Source organism: Diabrotica undecimpunctata, chromosome 5, assembly GCF_040954645.1.
Source record: "Diabrotica undecimpunctata isolate CICGRU chromosome 5, icDiaUnde3, whole genome shotgun sequence".
NCBI lineage: Eukaryota > Metazoa > Arthropoda > Insecta > Coleoptera > Chrysomelidae > Diabrotica > Diabrotica undecimpunctata.
This window is the reverse complement of record NC_092807.1, coordinates 103,897,934-103,920,339: the sequence shown is the minus strand read 5'-3', so window position 1 is coordinate 103,920,339 and position 22,406 is coordinate 103,897,934. Positions and strand designations below refer to the sequence as shown.

The window sequence follows — 22,406 nt, the reverse complement described above, 5'->3', positions numbered from 1 at the left end:
ACGTGTTTTTTGCTGTGTTGTATTGCTGTTTAAATTAAGTGGATTTTGTATTTATTGTTTTCGGGAAAAACAGTCTTCCATCTACATTATTAACACTAAACTGATAAAAAAAACTCATATAGTAGAATCGTTTTAGCCGGTCGCATAAGTAATAAAAGTGTCTGTTCAGATTTGCCTCAGATAGTCAGGGGTTCTCAAATTAAAAATTTACGGTTTTCTTAATTTGATAATACGACATTAGGGATTTTTTTAATAAAATAACTTTGTATTATGGTTTATAATAATTGAATATCAGAATGTAAATTGATAAACATTGAGTATGAAATATACAGGGTCATTCACGCAACATGTTGGTTAAAAGTTTTCAAAGTTTTGGTCGTCACTGGTTTCTGCAAACTTGGAATAATGGGTTATGCAAAGCATTCTTCATTTTTTAAATATTTGCATTCTTCTAGTACTTCCGGTTGTACCGGAAGTCGCCATTAAGTTTCTTATTTTAAATAGAAACTGTGATTTTTGTTATTTTTTTAGAATCTACGTAAAATTCTGGATCGATTTTTATTGGGATACCATTCTCGAAAAAATAGCCGTTTTTGAGATATTTAAAGTTTTTGAAAAATTTTTCATATTACACATGCAACTTTAAAAATTAATATTGTGGTTAATATTTATGCCGAAAAAACAAAAATTCTTTTTCAGCGTGTACTAAACTCTATTTTTATTTAAGCATAAAAAAATTTGCCAATGTTAATACTGGGTGTTCAAAATTTTGTATTATATTTTTAGTTTTATATATTTTATAAATATATTTATAAAAATATATATCTATATAAAACAAAGACTTATTCCTACTTCCCACACACACTTTCCCAAACCCACCGAGATAGGTTGTCCTCCTGCGGTACAACCAGCCCGGCTTTCCTCCTCCCCCTGGTCTTTGGAGCCAGGTCTCGACTTTGGAGCCAGGTCTCGACTATTTCGTGGTATCCCCCGTCAGGCAATAGGAGATTTCCGTGTATTTACATTTAAGTGGTAGGTTAGCCCATTTGGTTTTATCACTACCGGTCAAAGCAATTGTTCGGCGATCTAATGATGGTTGTGTGTGCCGATACTTGCTTTCCCTTTTCTGCACCAAGTGCAGTCGAGAGCGAGCAAGCATCGAATCCTTTCATCCGTCGTCTAATACCCAGTCATTTGTCCAGTCATGTCCTTAATCTACCTTACTTGCTAATCTAATTTTTTTGGTGCTTGCATTCAAGAGCGTCGTGCGGTGTGCCTCCGGCTCTCTCCTGCATGCGGTTTTTGTTTTATTTTTTTTTTTGGTGGTTGGTACCCTTTTGTGTTAATTTTTCTATCTACGTCTTAATCTATGGACAGGTATCATCACTATCTGACTTGCTATCCGATTCATCTGAATCTTCATCATTACGAATAATTAAAGGTCTTTCTTCATCAATAACTTGTTCTATTTCATATGACTCTAATTTTTTTTTTCAGTATGCTCAATACATTTCCGCCATTGTTCCTCATTGACTTGCTTTAGTGCATCTTGCCAGAGTTGTAAAACGCTGGCTTCGTCGGTGGTCTTACATGCATGTTTATTATAGTAGTTTTTAGTGATGCCCCACATCAATTCAATTCGATTGTACTGGCAGTGATATGGTGGTAGTCTTAGGACCTCATGACCATATTTTAGTGAAATTTGGTCAACGACAAATTTTTTCTCAGTAATGTGTTCTTTGCACTTATTTAATAATTCAGCTTTTAAAACTAGATGTTCGTGTTTTATATTTTTCTCCGACAGCCACTTTCTTAAGTCTTCTTTATTCCAGCTGCTTGTGGGAAACTTTTCCTCCTCTCTAGTGTAATACGAAGCATTGTCTAAGACTATTAATGACGAATTTTCCAGATATTTTAATAATTTTTCCTCAAACCAATGTTCAAAAATATCGGCGTCCATATTTCCGTGGTAATCATCAGTTTTTTTGTCGAAGAAAATATAAGACTAGCATTGGGTATAAAACCTTCCATATTTCCTGCATGCAATATAATATATCTTTTTGCCATTACTCGCACTAGTACTCGAATAGCATTTGGTAGAATCACCTTGCCAGGATGATTTGGTATTATTTCCTTTCGCAAAAATCCATGTTTCGTCAAGAAACACAAATTGTCTGGCAAATTCGGAATTCTTGTTTTTTAAATAGTTTCTTATAAATTTCTACCTTTTTCCAACAACATTGGACAGCTCACACAACACTTTACGATTATTGGTTTTTTTGTATCTAAAACCCATAGCTTTTAATACTTTTGACAAACTGGTCAAACCCATATCACAAAGTTCGCTGTCCTTTATTTTTTGAATAAGTGTCTTTCTTGTAACATATTCTTTTGCTTTGTACATGTCATAAATGATATTTCTGATTGAGATTTTAATACCTTGTGGCAAGTCGAGGGTTTTCGGATGTAAACGAATCCTTTTATTTTCCTTACTTAATTCCTCCTCACTTATTTTGCGAACTCTTTGCAAGGTCCGTTCTGAAATTCCCCAAGCTGTACTTGTCCTTTTTTTGAACTGCCAGTACTGATGTAATTGGTCCCATGTTGATTTTTTCTAAAGTAAAATAATTTTCCACTTTCAACACAATTCGACGGTCACTCGGAGATAAAAACTTATATTTAGGTGTTCTATCGTTTTCTTGTACGTTATCCATTGTCACTATTGAAAACCGGCGATCGTTGAATACTAATAGCGAGATTTTTCGGAGCTCTCTGAATATATACATGAGGGTGCGGGGCTTCGGTGGCAGGGCGCGTCGGTCATTGGCCGATCCGAGTCCGGTCAATGGAGAGCCTCGACTCCGCAGACTGTTTACTATTTTTGCAAATATAACAACTAAAATTATCCAGTTATGCGACCGCAAGGAATGGATGCACTCCTCGAGACAATTTTATTTGAAATAACATTATAAAAGTTTTTTCAATAAATTATCATCATAAAGCATTCAATTTGCGTTTTTTCACGATTTATAAAAAAATTGTTTTGGTAGCTCTGATTTATCCTCAAGTACTACAGCCGACCAGTAGGAGGTTCGGTACCACAAAGCAGGTAAAAAGGGGAAAGCATAACAGAGTGGCTGTAACTAGAATCATAAATTATTTTTCGGGCGTTAATCCGAAATACGACAGGGTAAAACGACTTCACTATAGACACTTTTGTACGTAACCTTAAAATAAAAAAATTACTCTAAAACTTTATGCAAAAACTAATATTATTATAAAGCTACTAAAATAAATGACCAGGAGACACAAAGCGATGAGGATTCATTTTTAGATTGTGGTTCAGACTACACCCCAGAATCTGATTTCTCCTTAGATTTAACAGACTACTAAAATTCTAAAATTTTGAATCAAAGCAGAAAACAAGTATCGGTTGGTAAAAAAAGAAAAAAAAGGTGTGTGCATTTTAGTAAATATGTAGGTATATGTCCACTTTAGAAAACCAGAACGGTAAAGTACACAGTAAAAAATATTGTCTTAAATTAAAACAAAACACTGCTTTTCGTCGCTACAAAATATACCGTAATAAATAATCAAAATATTCTTTTTATCCATAAAAATATAAAAATTTTGTCTCAGGTATGTTTACTCAATTTAATGTTTTCTTTAGAAGTCACAATGTTTTGTATTTTGGTAAGTAGTAACCTTTTTTTATTTTTAAAACAAAAGAAAAAGCAAACAAAAAATGTTATTGACCTAAATGAGCCTATTTATGTGATTGAAATATTGAAAATAAATCAAAAAAATAGTAAAATCAAGGTAAAACCGATGAAGAAGAAGAACAACAGATTACTGGTAAGACTTGGTAAACACTTGATAAAAAAACAAGCATTTTACAAGTTTTACATTATTTTGGGCATAAAAGTTGTTTTTCTGCTAAATAAATGTTTAATTTTTTTAGACATTATTGGAGAAGAAAATTTAAATGTTCATGAGGTTAAAATTAACCAACGGCGAATAAGTGGTAAAAAATCAAGGAAGCGTGGAGCTCAACCAATAGGCACGTCCCAAAAAAATCGTCTGCAGTTGGAATATCACTGTGTACAGCAAAAGGCAGACAAAAATGCAATAACAGCTTTGCCGATACTAATCGAAATACTTTGTTTAATAAATACATACTATTCACTGCCTACTATTGATGAAAAAACATCTAACTCTTTGGTTTCAGTAATCAACCAAGTTATACAAATGCTGTTGCCAAAAATCGTTAAATTTTATAACTTTAGATGGACAATCAAAACAAGTGTGCATGAGTGCATTTTTAAAAATCTATCAAACTATCCCAACTAAAGATCAGAGGGCCATATGACCCGCAAAAATCAAACACCCAACAAGCAGCTTGACATAGTTTAAGCAGGTGGACAAAATAAGAACTTTTTTATAGATATAAGGTTGAATGCTCGAATAAATAAATTTTGATCAAATGAAAGGCAGATATCAAACACAATTTATTAATTAAATCTTACCCAAGTACTTTTGCTCCCTAGAGCATCTTCAGAGGCATCTGAAATGCTATCTTCTTCTTCTTCTTGTGCCACTCCTATTGGTTGTTCATTATCGCCACCTTTAGGAGATGTGGATCGGAAATAGTGTGCCCATTGTCCTTCTGAATGTGTCTCGTTTTTATTACTTCGTCTATCTCTTTTCTTTGTTGTGTGATTATTCTCTACATTTCTCCTTGTGTTTCGTAGAAATCGGGTTCCATCTGTTTGAAGAAGCTCTGCCAGTGTTCCCTTTTTATTTGTCTAACTGCAGTATTCGTTTCCTTTCGTATTCGTTTATAATGGTTGTATTAGCTGTGGTCCGTATTTTCAAAAGATATTTTCCTTCTTAAATCACAGTTTGTCTTCACTTTATCTCTAAACCATGGGATAATAAGTATTCGTTACTTTTATTCTATCCAAGTACTTGTGTGCTGCATTACGTATGTTATTTTTGAGTTTTCCCACCTTTCCTCAATTTTATTGTTGTCTAATATTTCATTAATAGGAATCCCCTCTGATATTATTTTTCTGTATAAGTATAAGTATATACTAAAACCGAATAATGTAATTTCTGGTCTTAATATTGTAGCTAAAAATAGACCAAGTGCTGCTTGTCTTTTTGTAGTCTAAGTTTGACCTATTAATCATGAAATTAAAAGCCGTAGGTAGGGGAGTTTTCCTCTTATTAAACACAAATTACGTCATAATGAATTCTGCAAGGTTATTATAAAATCGATGAACCTCGCGTCGAAAAGCTAAGATAAATTTTAGTCGGAAACTATTTTTAGTTTTAGTAAAAATTTTGTGACGATAGTTTGCGGTGGCCGTAATCCTGCATTTGAGGGTGTAATGTGGTAGTTAAGCAAAGATGAAAATTTTTGATTTTAGTTTTAAAATCAGGTAGCATCTTTTGTAGACTACCGTGTAGAACGATACTAAACCTTTACCTACATAAGATATTTGACGTAAAGAAGCAACACAATCCCACCGGACCCACTGTTTTAAGTGCGTTTTCAGATTGAAGGTTTCTGTTAATATTGAAGTTGGTTAACCCTTAACCAACGAGGTGAATTAATTTTACACAAACAACGTGGTAGAGTCCCTGGGACTCCATCTTGCCAAACTGACAATTTGTGTTCTGAATGTTATGTTAGAGTTATTGAAAGTTAAAAAGACATTTAAAGAAAGGATATTTATTATAAAAAGTTAAATAATACAAAAAAATACCAACTTAGTAGTAAATAGGAAAATAAAAACTGAATGAACCGAAAAATCTGTTAGCGTTTGCTTCGATAAAAAAACAAATTATTTTATATAAATATTTTTTTTTCAAAAACACGCTTTTAAAAGTTTATTGAATACTACAAAAAGTTAGTTTAAAAAAATTATGCAAGTCCTGAAAATTGGCCAGTTGATCACATTTCTTCACGCTTATTTACTCATTCACTACACATTTTTTTGCTACATTGCAAACAGATTGGTTGTTTACACTGTATACACAGAAAACTTGTCTTCCTTTTCTATTTTGGGTTACATAAATAGCAGTACTTCCTAGGATTCTTGGGCAAGGTATCTGTATGATCGTCATTTGCGGTTGGATTTATTCTTAGCACCTTTTGAATGCTGAATCTTAGTTCTCTTGAAAGACATTGGTTAATTTCTCGTTCTCGAAGAAGTGCTTCATATAGTTGCTGTACCAAAATCTTTAGAAACTCTAATCTTGTATATTTTGTTCTGTTGGCACAAGCCTGGTGAATAATATATGCATATAATGCACTCGTATCGATTATTCTTAAATATATGGCCATCGGCCAGCCCCTGGTGCTTTGACTGCACGAGTATTTTGTGCATTCTTCGTATACTGAATCTACGCCTGCTTGTGTATTATCATAAAAGGCATTTATTTCCGGTAACCCAGTTTCGATATCATCTTCTTTCGTGTGATGTAGTGAAGATATTAAAAGCACAGCCCTATTTTCTTTGGCACTCGAGAGATTATAGTTTTAGTTTTTGTAAATCTGTATAAAGTTGAGTTTACAGATCTTGATCTAGATGGTAGGAACTCTTTAGGAATTTCTCTCTTATTCCTTTTCATAGTGCCAACATATGTTAAATTATTATTTAATAAAACATTTACAAGTTCCACTGATGTGAACCAGTTGTCGCCTGTATCATGGGATCATATGTCTGCTTGGGAGGAAATAGAGAGTTTTTTTTCTTCTGCAGTCAAATCTTCTAATACATCAAATCCTTTTCCAGAATATATATATGTTGTACACATAGTGGGTGCGAGCATCTGCTAAACATTAAATCTTTATTCCATACTTTTCGGGTTTCTTCTTCTTCAAGTGCCCTGTCCATTGCGAACGTTGGCTATTAACATGGCAATTCTGATCTTGTTTGCGGCGCTTCTGAATAGTTCGACCGATGTGAGCCCGAACCACTTCCTCAGATTTTGGAGCCACGAGTGTCTTCTCTTGCCTGGCCCTCGCTTACTGTCTATTTTTCCCTGGACAATCAATTGCAGTAGACGGTACTTACCGTGTCTCAATATGTGGCCTAGATATTCAAGCTTTCTTTGTTTAATTGTATTCACGATTTCTTTCTCCTTTCCGATTCTTTGGATTACCTCTATGTTGGTGACATGTTTGGTCCAGGATATACGAAGAATGCGTCGGTACACCCACATTTCGAATGCTTCTAGTTTTCTCGTGAGCGTCTCCGTCAGCGTCCAGGCCTCCACACCATACAGTAAGATCGAAAAAATGTAGCATTTAACTAGACGTAGTTTTAGGGGAAGAGACAAATCACTGCTTATGAGGAGCTTTTTCATATTGCCAAGTGCTGCTCTAGCTCGTTCTATTCTCGCCTTAATTTCTGTGGCCTGTTCTAATTTTGCATTTACGTTGGTGCCAAGGTACACATAAGATTCTACATGGTCAATTGGTATGTTACTTATCCGTAACTGTCGAGCAGGCTGTTGCTTTCTGCTTATCAGCATCCACTTTGTCTTCTTGAAGTTGAGGCTCAGGCCGTATTCCTCACTAACTGAATAAACTCTTTCCATTAACTGCTGTAATTCGTCTATGGTACTGGCAAGGATCACCGTGTCGTCGGCATATCTTATATTGTTCGTTAACTCGCCGTTTATTTTTATTCCCTCATTTGCATTTTCCATACATTTGTTGAGTATTTCTTCAGAATAAATATTGAATAGGAGTGGAGATAATATACACCCCTGACGGACACCTCTTTTTTCGGGTTTACTATATTTTAACAATTTAAAACTTCATCGCCCTCGAACACCAACTAATATTTCATCGACTGTAGTAGTAACACCTAGTACATAAGAGTTTTGAGAATTTTGGTTGAATATTTTTAAAATGTGGGAATTTGCGGCAGCTGGATCAGTTTTAGCTCGATTCGCTCTTTCTTCTCGTGTATCAAATCGTAGGTATATTAGCAGTACAGCAAATCTACGTGCTGAGAATGCCATTCTAAATAATTCTTTCCCCAGTTCTCTCCCCATTACCAAACAGTGCGTTGATGTCTTCATAGTTAGATTTGAAAACTGATGTCAATAACAGAAGCCCCAAAAATCCATTGATCTCTGTATTATTGGTGTCTTTAAATTCTGTGCGGTTGTGATTTCCGTCCTTGTCGCGATATTCCCTCAGTTTGACTTTTGTGTAATATACAACCATGGTTCCATCCGTGTCAAAGATCCTTTGATGTTAGGCAATTTTAATAAATTAGAAGCAGGTGTTTTAACATTGCGAGTAGGTCTAACTGATGCCCATTTGTACCTATTTTTTCCGTAAAAGTATCTTCTGTTTGGACCCACTTCATTCATTGAATCTTCATTATACTCCTGACTTTCGTCCCATTGACCATTGTTAGTATCGCTAGCATAAAATTCGCTCTTAGAACTATGATCACTCAAAATTATTTCTTCGTGTTTACTGTTTGGCGTGTCGTCACAATCATGGTCGGAAAAATCACTATCGGCCTTTTCGTGCCATCACCCAACAATTTCTTCAAAATTAGCATCGTCTTGATGCACACTTTTTTTACTTTTAGAAACCGCCATTGAAATAAAAACTATCACAAACTACGTCGTAGAGTCCCTCGGACTGCAAAGTGTTCTATTCGATAACTTCTACGCAACTGATCGCGATTTCGCATAAGCATAACAGAGATATTCCTACTACCTGAAGGTACTGTATGACACCACTCGTTTGGAAAAGAAACAGGAATTAACAACCAAGATCTGAAAATAATTAGAAATCTTTACTGGAATCAGACAGCAAATCTCAGAGTTGAAGGTGAACACACTGACTATGTGAAAATCATGCGTGGTGTAAGGCAAGGCTGTCTCCTCTAATTTTCAATCTACTCTGAAAAAATATTTATCGAAGCCTTGCACGAAACTGAAAAAGGTATTCTACTAAATAGTTACTGGCTAAAGAACATCAGATATCCCGATGACACCATAGTATTTGCGGGCAACTTAGAAGACCTACAAGTTTTTATGAACAAAATCACATATTACAGTCAACAATATGAACTCAATATAAACATTAAAAAGACAAAGCTTATGATAATTAGCAAGAAAAGGATAACAGAAGGTCAACTCTACGTCAACCAATCCCATGTAGAAAGAGTAACGCATTACAACTACCTCGGCACCATGATAAATGAAGAATGGACCAACAACCAGGAGATTAGAGTACGCATCGGAAAAGCTAGATCCACCTTCAATCGGATGGGGGCCTTCTTAAAGAGTCACAACCTCTCTCTTGATAGAAAAGTAAGAATGCTGCGTCTTCTCTGTCCTTCCGAAAAGAACATCTTGGTTAAAGAACCTCAGAATCTGGTTCAATACAACATCTGTGCAGTTTTTCCTCGCTGCTGCAGAAAAGATAAAGATTGCCATGATGATCGCCAACATTCGTAACGGATAGGCACATCAAGAAGAAGAATAGTTTGTCAGAATAAACATTTTAGAGTAAGTGGTCTCAAAAATTTATTTCACCCTGTACAATACTAACAGATTTTTTTAAAAGTTAAATTTGATGTCAGTCATCTATAGAACAGCTGTATTTACACTAATTTTTACTTACTTTTTTAAGTCACTTAACAGGCAGGGTAACTTGAAAAACACGGTTTTAATTTTTTTTTGTACTTTTTTGTTTTTTCAAAAAAATTTTATATAGGTTTTATTCTTTGCCAAAAGTGGCATAACACTATATTTTTTGTTTTCTGGTAGATTTATCAATATGGCAGGTATTACTGAATTAATGTCAAAATTGTAGTCAAGTCACTAAACTCTACGGTAATTCGTTTGAAAAACAATACAGATCAATTGTTTAATACAATAGTGTTTAGTGTTTCTTAGTTCACTTGGTGATTTAAAATAATAATCTCAGTTTAATTTAATATTTTAACTGAACTGTTAATCAATTACAGTAAAAACTACAATTTCTCTCTCACTAGAGTTGTTTCTGAAATGACCGACTCAATTGCGTTGCAGCCCGTTAAATATAATTTTTTAAAAATGCTCCCCAACTTTGCAGATAAAACTGCAACAAAATAGCAATCTTTTACACTAATTGTCTGAAACTTTTTTGCTTGGTAATCTCGTTTGCCCAATTTCTATGCACTATGTTTTAACGATGCCGGTGTTTATTCCTGAACGGCTTCTGCGGAAGTTTTCTAATCCCGTTTATCTGGGGGTTTAACTTCTCCAAGCGCATCTTTTTGTCTTACTTTTTATCTCTCGGGTATAACGAGCTGCAATTTTCCTGTTGAGTTCGCGTCTACTTGGAAAAATCTATTATAAATCTTGATTGAAGTTCCTTGATTGGAATTAAAATAATTTAAAAATATGATTTAAAAATTAATCGGAAGAGTAGTTCCAGCTACCAACAATGCATCTTCTCTGCTCTAAGTTAATGGTTTGAGAGGCTAGTACGAAAACAAAAACAAGACAAAAACAAAACGTTCCTTGCTTTACAGAAAAAAATGTTAACAAAAGTAATGATTTTTACGAATTGTTATGGGATTTGTGGTACATAATAAAAGAAAATATGAAATAGAAGCAGGCGGATTTAAATTATTAATTGTACAAATATTAACATCACAAAAGGTACTATATGCTAAAAAAGCACAAGGAATAATGTAAATAAAATATGTTAGTTAGCAGAAATATTGAATTTAAATTCACACAATATTACCAAAATATACGTATATATATTCATTAACTTTACACCTCGTTACTATAATCTGGGTCTGTCAGACCCAAAGAGCTCTCGGCAACCAAGCACTCTCCCCACCTGAAGTAATTTTTGGCTGGGCTCCGCCTATTCTCAGCTTATTTAGTCTAAAATACGATAGTGAGGAGTGCATAACTATTGTATGGAACTAGCCACTTCTATAGACGTAGCTGGGTGTATTAGACCCCTCTTCTTCAGGTTCTTTCTCCTATCAGACTAATGAGCTGCAACCGAACCACTCTCTCAAATTTCTTAGCCAGGATATTTTGCGTCGTCCTGGGTTTCTCTTTCCTTGTATCTTCCCTTGCATAATTGACCTGAGTAATACGTACCTCTCGCCCCTCATTATATGACCCGGATATTGAATCTTTCTAATTTTAACAGTTTTTATGACTTCATATTCACATTCTTTCTTCATTCTTTGTAACACCTTTATATTAGTTACTTTTTCAGTCCACGATATTCTGTGGATTCTCCTGTAGCACCACATCTCAAAGGAGTTTAATTTTTTGATTTCAGACTATTTTATTGTCCACGCTTCCATGCCGTATAGTAAAGTAGAAAAAACGTAACAACGTAGCATTCTTGTGCGGATCTCTAGATTAAGGTTACGATTGTAAAGTAAGCTCTTCAATTTTATGAACGTGTTTCTTGCCATTTCTATTCTAGATCAGATTTATTTTGTTTGATGTCCATCTTCGGTTAGCCACGTTCCTAAATATTTATATGTTGTTACTCTTTCGGTCGTTGTATTATTGATGATCAGGTTATTTACATTTTGTGGTTTTTGAGAATATCATTGATTTCGTTTTCTTGAGATTCATTTGCAGTCCGTACCTTTCACAAGGATTGTATACATGTATTATGTACTGTAGATCTTCCATGTCACCACTTGAAAATAGACCGTATCTTCCGCATATCTAATATTATTAATGTTATTTCCGTTGACCAAAATACCTTCTACAATATCCAATAAAGCTTCTTAAAATATCACTTCACTGTACTGTGTGGCTCATTAATGCAATTATCCGATAGTCATTGCAATCTTTAGCATTTGTGATTTTTGAAATCGTTACAAAAGTTAAAAGAAGCCATTCTGTGGGTATATGTTTCGTCTTGTATATGTAGTTAAAAAGGTCTACCAAGACATCAATATTATCTTCATCAATTATTATCTTCAATAGTTCAATTGGTATATTATCGGGTCTAGGAGCTTTTCTACCTTTTGTGTGTTTTATGGCATAAATGACTTTCTCTTTCATCATTTCAGGTCCGGTGATTTCTCCGTCAACTTCTAATTGTTCTACTTTTTGGTCATAAAATAGGTGTTCAATGGATTTTTTCCATCTATGGATTACGTATTTGACCCACTTATGGCAATTACGTGATTTTTATATAATTATTGTGTTTAAGGTAAATATTGTCTTAGATCATGTTAATTTAGTTTATCCTAATTTATTTTATTTGAAATTATTTTTCTTTGGTGACCAACCAATTTGAAAATAAAGAAAAGCAAAGAAATTACTACTACGGCAAAGACAAAACAAAATTATTGAAATTCCTCCAAAAAGAACTAAAGCTCTCAAAGAGAATATTGTGACAGTTCTGCCTGGTTTAAAAGGTGCCATTGGCGCTAATACTCCTAACAAGGTTATAGCCACTTGGAAATTTCTGATTACTCCAGATATATTAGAACAAGTAGTATTTAGGAACAACGAAAGAATTGAAGTTATCAAACATCAATATGGGACATTCAAACGAAATAAAAATTCCAGAAAGTTATTCGGTCCTGCTTTTATACATTCCGTTGATATTTCAGAAATGAAAGCGTTTATTGGTTTGCTCTAAAGGAGAATTTAAATTTGTAACGAGGATTTACGTTCCATGTGGGCAACTGATAAAACAAGCAGCGATCTATTTTGATGTACAATGACACTAGAAAGATTTGTATTGTCGTGTCGTGTCTCCGATTTGATGATGCCACGATAAGAACAGAGAGAACAAAGGACATTAAATTAGCCCCAATAATTAATATATTTCAACAATTTCTAGAAAATTGTTCCAACAACTACTCACCTGGATATTTTTTGACTATTGATGAAATGTTAGTTCCATTCAAGAGGCGATGTGGCTTTTAAATGTATTTCAAATAGGCCAGCTAAATATGGCTTAAAAATACAAATTTTAGCGGATTCCATGACGCAATATATATATATATATATATATATATATATATATATATATATATATATATATATATATATATATATATAAACTAAGGTACACTCGAAGAGTGGTGGGTTTTTCGGTCAAAGTGGAGAAATAAAAGACAAAGACGATGGCTACTTCATCTATTTATTGAAGACGTTTCGCTTTCTGCTCAGAAAGCATCATCAGTTCATCTAAAAAGAACAATATGAAACCAAACATCCATAGAGAAGTTATAACCAAAGTGTGTTACCTTACAAAGACATGTAGCAGTCAGTGATGTAAAAAATATGAAAAAGCTTACAAAGCTGGACATTCAGAGTTAACGTTGTATATAACAATTAATTGAAACTAGGTAAAGTTTGCAATTTGACAAAATTAGCACAGCAAAAGAACATGTGATAAAAATACATGTATATATAAAAAAATTTTATAAAAACTTAGTAAAAAACATTAAGGTTTATTTTAAAGTGTAAAGAACTAGAAAGATCATTAGATTGCACTTCCAACAAATTTATTTAAAAATTATATTTTAATTTTAACTTTAGGTAACATTATAAGTTATTAAAGATTAATAGTAATAAAGAAAAAAATGAAGTTACCAGTCTTTAGCTTACTGAGGCTCGTTGGTAAATGAATTTACAGGTTTGACACCCACGCACAACAACGTGAGTAGAAGTGGCCTTGAAGTCACAATGACATAAACAGCAAGGCAAGCTACCAACCTCTATGTATTAAGGCGGTATATTCAAAGAATGTGATAAATTTGGTTGACAACTTGTCGTTAAAAAACCAAGCAGTGAAAGGAAAAGGTGGTTAAGATCACCATTTAACCCTACAGTGATTGATCTGTCAACAAAGAACAAAGCAAGAGAAGTCAATCCAATATATCATATATTGTAATATTATGACGTCACTAGTTAGCCAGCTAACAGGTGAAGATTAATAAAAATTTCCACAGTCCAAAGGTTCAAACATTAAGGACCATAATGAAAAGGATTCTATGAATCAGATTCAATTTAAAGTTTTATCAAACAAGTTCATCAAAAAGAACAATTACTTAATTATGTAAAAGTGTTATTGACAAATATTAATAAAAAGTAAGTTGATAAATCTTAATTAAAGAAGGAATAATTTATTTATATTTTATTTTTATTTTTATTTAAATTTATTATAAGAAAATGTGATAAAGAAAACCCCAAAATGGGACAAAATTTAAGTAAACAACATATCAAGCCTAATTCTGTAAAATTAATGCATGATAAATTTGGCTCAAATTACTAATGTCCGTTCTCTTATTAAGAGTATTAGGATGTTTTAATATTGCACACATTTCTAAAAACTGTCTTTTAACGAGATTGCGTTCAGTGCCAAGAATTTTAACTTCATTAAAGTTTACTTCATGCTTAGTGTTAATGGCATGTTGGGCAAGAGCACAAGTATGCTTAGATAAATTGATATCACTGCGGTGTGTCGTAAGACGCCCTCTCAGTGATCTCCCAGTCTGACCGATGTAACATGAGTCACACTCAGCACAAGGTATATGATATATTACATTCACTTGTTCCAGAAGGGACAGAGGTGTTTTAGTTTTAGAGAACAAATTCCTGACAGTCTTAGCATTCTTAATAGCAATTTTAACAGGTACGTTATTATGTTTGTACAGTTTAACGAGTTTCTCAGTAACTTGAGGAAAATAAGGTAAAGAGGAGTAATGGGTAGTTGGATTCCCAAGTACAGTATTAGGCAGAACAGTGTTATTAATTGAATTATTTGATATCATTCTAAGTTGGTCACCATTGGGTATATCATTTAAAAAAGAACCATAGCTTTGAGCGAAAAGGTATTTATTAATAAGGGAGGATGGATAGGAATTCTCAATCAGAATATTTTTAAGTAATTGAAAGGATTCCCTTCGATTAATCGGATGTATCAGTCTATTTAGCCTGCAGCTTAAAGCTTTAATAAGGTTTAATTTGTATTTAAAGGGATGACAAGAATGGTAGTTGAGAAACCTATTAGAGGCCATTGGTTTCCTGTACCAACTTGTAGTAAGGGTGTTATCTCCCATTCTAATGACACGCATGTCTAAGAAGGGAATACTATTTGTGTTGGAGTCCTCAAGTTCAACAGTGAACTGTAAATGAGGATCAAACTCATTGAATAAAGACAAGGTGGCCTGAATCTTGTCTGGAGGTAAGGCTAGTAATAAGTCATCAACATACCGTTTAATAAAAGGGATTTGGAAATCTAAAAGACCCAGACGGTCAGATACTAAATCATCCAGTACATAATTAACTAGGATGGGAGAGATTGAGGAACCCATAGGTGTCCCAAAAATTTGAAGGTAATATTTGTCGTTGAAGACCAAAAAATTAGTGTCAAATGTTAATTGTAAAAGTTCTGCAAAAACATCCCAGGATACAGGACAGTTTGGTTGGATGGAGTTCCAGTGATTTCTTAGGGAGGTAATAACGCTCGAAAGAGGTAAATTAGTGAAAAGAGATACCACATCAAAACTCACTAAAATGTAGCCTTGTGGAAGTTCAAAATTATTAATAAATTCACTAAAGTGAATTAATTATTTTGAACTTCCACAAGGCTACATTTTAGTGAGTTTTGATGTGGTATCTCTTTTCACTAATTTACCTCTTTCGAGCGTTATTACCTCCCTAAGAAATCACTGGAACTCCATCCAACCAAACTGTCCTGTATCCTGGGATGTTTTTGCAGAACTTTTACAATTAACATTTGACACTAATTTTTTGGTCTTCAACGACAAATATTACCTTCAAATTTTTGGGACACCTATGGGTTCCTCAATCTCTCCCATCCTAGTTAATTATGTACTGGATGATTTAGTATCTGACCGTCTGGGTCTTTTAGATTTCCAAATCCCTTTTATTAAACGGTATGTTGATGACTTATTACTAGCCTTACCTCCAGACAAGATTCAGGCCACCTTGTCTTTATTCAATGAGTTTGATCCTCATTTACAGTTCACTGTTGAACTTGAGGACTCCAACACAAATAGTATTCCCTTCTTAGACATGCGTGTCATTAGAATGGGAGATAACACCCTTACTACAAGTTGGTACAGGAAACCAATGGCCTCTAATAGGTTTCTCAACTACCATTCTTGTCATCCCTTTAAATACAAATTAAACCTTATTAAAGCTTTAAGCTGCAGGCTAAATAGACTGATACATCCGATTAATCGAAGGGAATCCTTTCAATTACTTAAAAATATTCTGATTGAGAATTCCTATCCATCCTCCCTTATTAATAAATACCTTTTCGCTCAAAGCTATGGTTCTTCTTTAAATGATATACCCAATGGTGACCAACTTAGAATGATATCAAATAATTCAATTAATAACACTGTTCTGCCTAATACTGTACTTGGGAATCCAACTACCCATTACTCCTCTTTACCTTATTTTCCTCAAGTTACTGAGAAACTCGTTAAACTGTACAAACATAATAACGTACCTGTTAAAATTGCTATTAAGAATGCTAAGACTGTCAGGAATTTGTTCTCTAAAACTAAAACACCTCTGTCCCTTCTGGAACAAGTGAATGTAATATATCATATACCTTGTGCTGAGTGTGACTCATGTTACATCGGTCAGACTGGGAGATCACTGAGAGGGCGTCTTACGACACACCGCAGTGATATCAATTTATCTAAGCATACTTGTGCTCTTGCCCAACATGCCATTAACACTAAGCATGAAGTAAACTTTAATGAAGTTAAAATTCTTGGCACTGAACGCAATCTCGTTAAAAGACAGTTTTTAGAAATGTGTGCAATATTAAAACATCCTAATACTCTTAATAAGAGAACGGACATTAGTAATTTGAGCCAAATTTATCATGCATTAATTTTACAGAATTAGGCTTGATATGTTGTTTACTTAAATTTTGTCCCATTTTGGGGTTTTCTTTATCACATTTTCTTATAATAAATTTAAATAAAAATAAAAATAAAATATAAATAAATTATTCCTTCTTTAATTAAGATTTATCAACTTACTTTTTATTAATATTTGTCAATAACACTTTTACATAATTAAGTAATTGTTCTTTTTGATGAACTTGTTTGATAAAACTTTAAATTGAATCTGATTCATAGAATCCTTTTCATTATGGTCCTTAATGTTTGAACCTTTGGACTGTGGAAATTTTTATTAATCTTCACCTGTTAGCTGGCTAACTAGTGACGTCATAATATTACAATATATGATATATTGGATTGACTTCTCTTGCTTTGTTCTTTGTTGACAGATCAATCACTGTAGGGTTAAATGGTGATCTTAACCACCTTTTCCTTTCACTGCTTGGTTTTTTAACGACAAGTTGTCAACCAAATTTATCACATTCTTTGAATATACCGCCTTAATACATAGAGGTTGGTAGCTTGCCTTGCTGTTTATGTCATTGTGACTTCAAGGCCACTTCTACTCACGTTGTTGTGCGTGGGTGTCAAACCTGTAAATTCATTTACCAACGAGCCTCAGTAAGCTAAAGACTGGTAACTTCATTTTTTTCTTTATTACTATTAATCTTTAATAACTTATAATGTTACCTAAAGTTAAAATTAAAATATAATTTTTAAATAAATTTGTTGGAAGTGCAATCTAATGATCTTTCTAGTTCTTTACACTTTAAAATAAACCTTAATGTTTTTTACTAAGTTTTTATAAAATTTTTTTATATATACATGTATTTTTATCACATGTTCTTTTGCTGTGCTAATTTTGTCAAATTGCAAACTTTACCTAGTTTCAATTAATTGTTATATACAACGTTAACTCTGAATGTCCAGCTTTGTAAGCTTTTTCATATTTTTTACATCACTGCTACATGTCTTTGTAAGGTAACACACTTTGGTTATAACTTCTCTATGGATGTTTGGTTTCATATTGTTCTTTTTAGATGAACTGATGATGCTTTCTGAGCAGAAAGCGAAACGTCTTCAATAAATAGATGAAGTAGCCATCGTCTTTGTCTTTTATTTCTCCACTTTGACCGAAAAACCCACCACTCTTCGAGTGTACCTTAGTTTATATTGGATTGACGGTCGTACTCCTTTTCTCGATATATATATATATATATATATATATATATATATATATATATATATATATATATATATATATATATATATATAATAAACAGTGAAATAAACAGTGACAAAAACGAAAATAAAACTGCAAAATCACCCTTCTGAAGTTACTTTACGGGTTACTCAACAAATTCATGACAAAAGACGTAATGTGACCGGCGATAACTGGTACCCTTCGGCAAAAATGGCTCGTTAATTAAAAAAAGGATATTACTTACGTTGGCACAATTAAAAAAAAAATAAAAGACAAATTCCGTCAGAATTTCTATCTTAAAGAAAAAGGCCAGTTGATTTTTCTTTGTTTGGTTTCACTTCTGATGTTGCCATGGTGTCTTATGTACCTAAGAAATCCAAAAGTATAATACTGATATCTACAATGCACCATGACAATGTTGTTGATGAGAAAACACAAAACTCGACATCATTTTATTTTATAATTCAAAAAAGGCCGGTGTAGATGCCTTGTATCCGAAATGTGCCAATTATTCTGTAGCTGAAAGATCTCAAAGATGGCCAACGGCAGTGTTTTTTGCTGTTCTTAATATGAATGTTATATCAGTTTGTAAATAAAGGAAATTCTATTTCCCCCGGAAAGAATTCCTAAAACAATTAGCTTGTATAACACACATGAAGAGAAGAATATATAACTCCAATGTGCCACGATAGATTTGAGCTATTGCAGCAGATATTCTTGGCACAAAATTTTTAAGTGTTCCTGAGCCTCCTCGAGTAAATGAGAATCAAAAACGAAAGCCCAGCCAAGAAAGACAGAAAAACAAACTATGTTTGCGCAGACTGTAAAATGACTGTATGTTTACAATGCTGTGTTCAAGTATGCAAAAAATGTAAAGAATAACTTCAATTTGTGTTTAAACCATTTATGGTACTTCATTTTGTAATCTTAGTTTATAAATAAAAAAATTATCAAAAAAATTTTTTGTTTTCTTTATATAAAGAAATAAGTCTTATCTTTCATTGTCCATTATGTAAATGTCGTTATCGCTTAAAGGAACTTTAATTTTGTCAATTACTTCGTCTTACATTGCATTTACATTGCCCTTTCTTATTGTTGTCTTGTTAGAGAATACTGGCGTACAATAATTTTGCAAAAATTGCTTAAAATGTGTATTTTGTAATTTGTTTAACCAAATGTTTGCTAGTAACAGAACTTTACACAGGTCTTGATTAAACAAACATTTTTCGTTTTTGATTAACCTTGATCTTAAACATTTGAATGGCATGTATGAAGTGACTGCTGAACGGGTCCTAATGCAATCTTTTTGTACTACTGTACAAACCAGTTCCAGTTTGTACTTTTGTACAAACTGGAACTAAAGTAATAATGTTAAGATTCGCACCACCCCTATTTCTTATCATAAAATTTCAGGCAGACTGCTAATTAACTACCAATCTTTTCAAAGAATTACAACTTCTGATACGGAAAACCCCAATCAAATATTGAACAAAGAAATATGAGCTCTAACATCATAATACTTTAGTGATATTATCGTTATAATTTTAATATTTTTTTTTAAGTAAGAAGTAGTGTTATATAGTAGCATTATTAAAAAAGTGTTACGTAAAGATATGAGTCATATTTTTAACCTGTAAACATGTTTTTATTCACATGTTTATGTTTTAGATTTTACGAGAGGCTTCTATTTACTTGAACGGACCTTCCAGAAAACGGTCGAACCGATGACCCGGATTGACCTTCTAGTATAATCACGCTGAATTCTCGACCGGCTGTGTTTTGATATATAATAACGGAGCTTTTATGGAAGGGACAGATAATTGTGAAGACAGGCTCGCGAATTTAATTGTTACGTTCGGATATATATAAATTATTGTCAGATAAGTTAATATAAATAAAAAATAAATTAAATTCGTAAGTGTTATAAATATTGAACCTTTTAATAAATTCACAACAAATGGTGTTAGAAGTGGGATCGAACATAAATTAGACTTATAATAATAATACAAGTGAATATTTGTAAATTGTGAAAATGACTACGATTTATGAGCTGACAGTGACTAATTTAAGAAGACATCTCGAAGACAGAGAATTAGCTTCTACCGGAAAAAAAGCTGAGTTAGTCCAACGACTAAAGAACGCTTTGCTAGAAGAAGGACTAGATCCAGAGACTTATATATTTGAAGATGCTGTCATCTCGTCGATTTCGAAATTAGAGAACAAAGTTTCTGGTGACATCGCATCATTAGAGAACAAAGTTTCTGACGATATTTCGAAAGTTTCTTCTGATGTAGCCAAAGTTTCTGGTGTCATTGCGTCATTAGAAAATAAAGATTCTAACGAGATTTCGTCCCTGGAAAGCAAAGTTTCGGCTAACATCTCTTCGGAAATCTCTAAAGTAACTTCTGAGATGTCTGCCCTCGACGATAGAATATCTTCGTTAAAAAACCAAGTTGCTGCCGATATGTCGGCCTTCGAAGAAAAGATGAAAGAGATGGAAAGGAAGATAAAGGAAACAGGGACAGCAGAGAGAGGTAACTGTAGAAAATTAATTATATTTTCTACAATAGTTTGTCTTTCTATAATAATTTTAATAATGATTGTTATTCTCACTAATATATCTCACTAATTTTAAGACATTCAATCAGCATGACACGCCTTCTTTCTGCTGCATTGTATCTTCTGCGCATGTCAGTTCTTAAGATTCAAAATATTCAAACCCAACTACCCTTAAAATCACTTCGTTTTTGCCTTCTCAAATAGAAGCACGTAAGTCAAATCTTATCTTCAGCTTCTCAAATAGAAGCAAGTTATAATTCTCACGCTTCTCAAATAGAAGTAGTTTTCAAATAACTTATTTTATTAAATAGTTAATTAAATTCAGTGTCTGTGCATCGAATATGTAAGTACCTGAAATTATTCTTTTATACAGAAGAAAATCGACAGTTTTGTGCCAACATTTCATAAATGCCGGTCCGAAAAATTACAGGATTGCCGGATATTCAACAAACTATAAACTTTCTTGTTCTATAAATCGAATGTATTTAGCTTTAAGAACAATTAATATAAACAGTTGTGTGGTTTAAGAACATTTTATATTAACATTTATGTTTTCATTATTATTCAATGGGTGATTTGTTGGCAATCCCTAAACTACTATTCATTCATGTAAATAATACAATAAAAATATTTCTAGCTTAATTCTTATTTTAATTATTCTACTTTTAAGTTTACTATCCACTATATTATTACTAATCCGCAATTTTGCGACCTAATGGTCGCTGGTCCTTCGAGGTTTTATTTATTTTTTATCTACCAAATGTAGGAAGGTGGGACTATAATTTTTTCAAATATTTACTTTTAAATCATCAAACCAGCTACCTCATCCTTTCCCCTACATTTGTTTTGGTCCTTCGAGCCGGATTTCTTGTCAGAATGACATTCCTCTAATAATAATTCTATTACTTTTCAATAGCTAGCACGTTATTTGTCAAAATGACATTTTTATCATAATAATTCTATTACTTTTTGCTCACAATTGTTCCATCAATTTCTAAACTTATGCCGCTAATCACCTTTGAGTGCACCTGAACAATATTTTATGAAAAACTCAAAACAGTGACAGTGATTTTATAACGGACAAAATAATTTTAAAACTTTATCGGGAGTGTTCGGTTTCCAGAAATTTTTGCGAACCGGCAACCCTGTTGAAACTGCATCAACCCTAAGTACGCGATAGTAACAGAACTAACGGTCCAGTTCCTTTATCTCTACACCATCTGTTGTGTTTGTGTTAAAAACATTAGCTTTATCGGCATTTAGTGACTGATTTTATAAGTCTTGCCGAAAGATCTTAATACCTGCCTACTTACGAACCTTTTGGGGTGTTTGGTAAATAAACACTACCTGATGTTTGCAAATTTATTTTAAAACGTTTTCCTGAACATTTGTAGTTTTAAGAATTCATTTTTACGATCATACCTGAATTTGAGTATTTATCTACATAATATATTGAGTATTTATATTTCGTTTTATATATTTTGAACTGTTTGTTATTGTTTTATTTTTATAATCGATATCTGCATTGTGATTTTTGTAATATTATTATTGATATTATTATTTTAACTGGTAATATTTTAACTGGTAATATTTTATTTTCTATCTATTATTTTCTAGGTTTTTAATGATTATTAATAATTAATTTGAATTTTACCAGTTTGCTTATATTCTATTAACATATATTTGTTGCGTAGTGCATTCCTTATTTTCTGATTAGT

The 22,406-nt window shown here is 33.0% G+C and overlaps 2 protein-coding genes across 2 annotated transcripts in view; both read left to right on the top strand.

Moving 5' to 3' along the window:
- The window catches only part of LOC140441595 (diuretic hormone receptor-like), an 890,067-nt gene that overhangs the window by 82,791 nt on the left and 784,870 nt on the right, over positions 1-22,406 (top strand). The window lies entirely within an intron of this gene.
- Positions 1-22,406, top strand: part of LOC140442398 (uncharacterized) — a 32,505-nt gene that overhangs the window by 4,751 nt on the left and 5,348 nt on the right. The window lies entirely within an intron of this gene.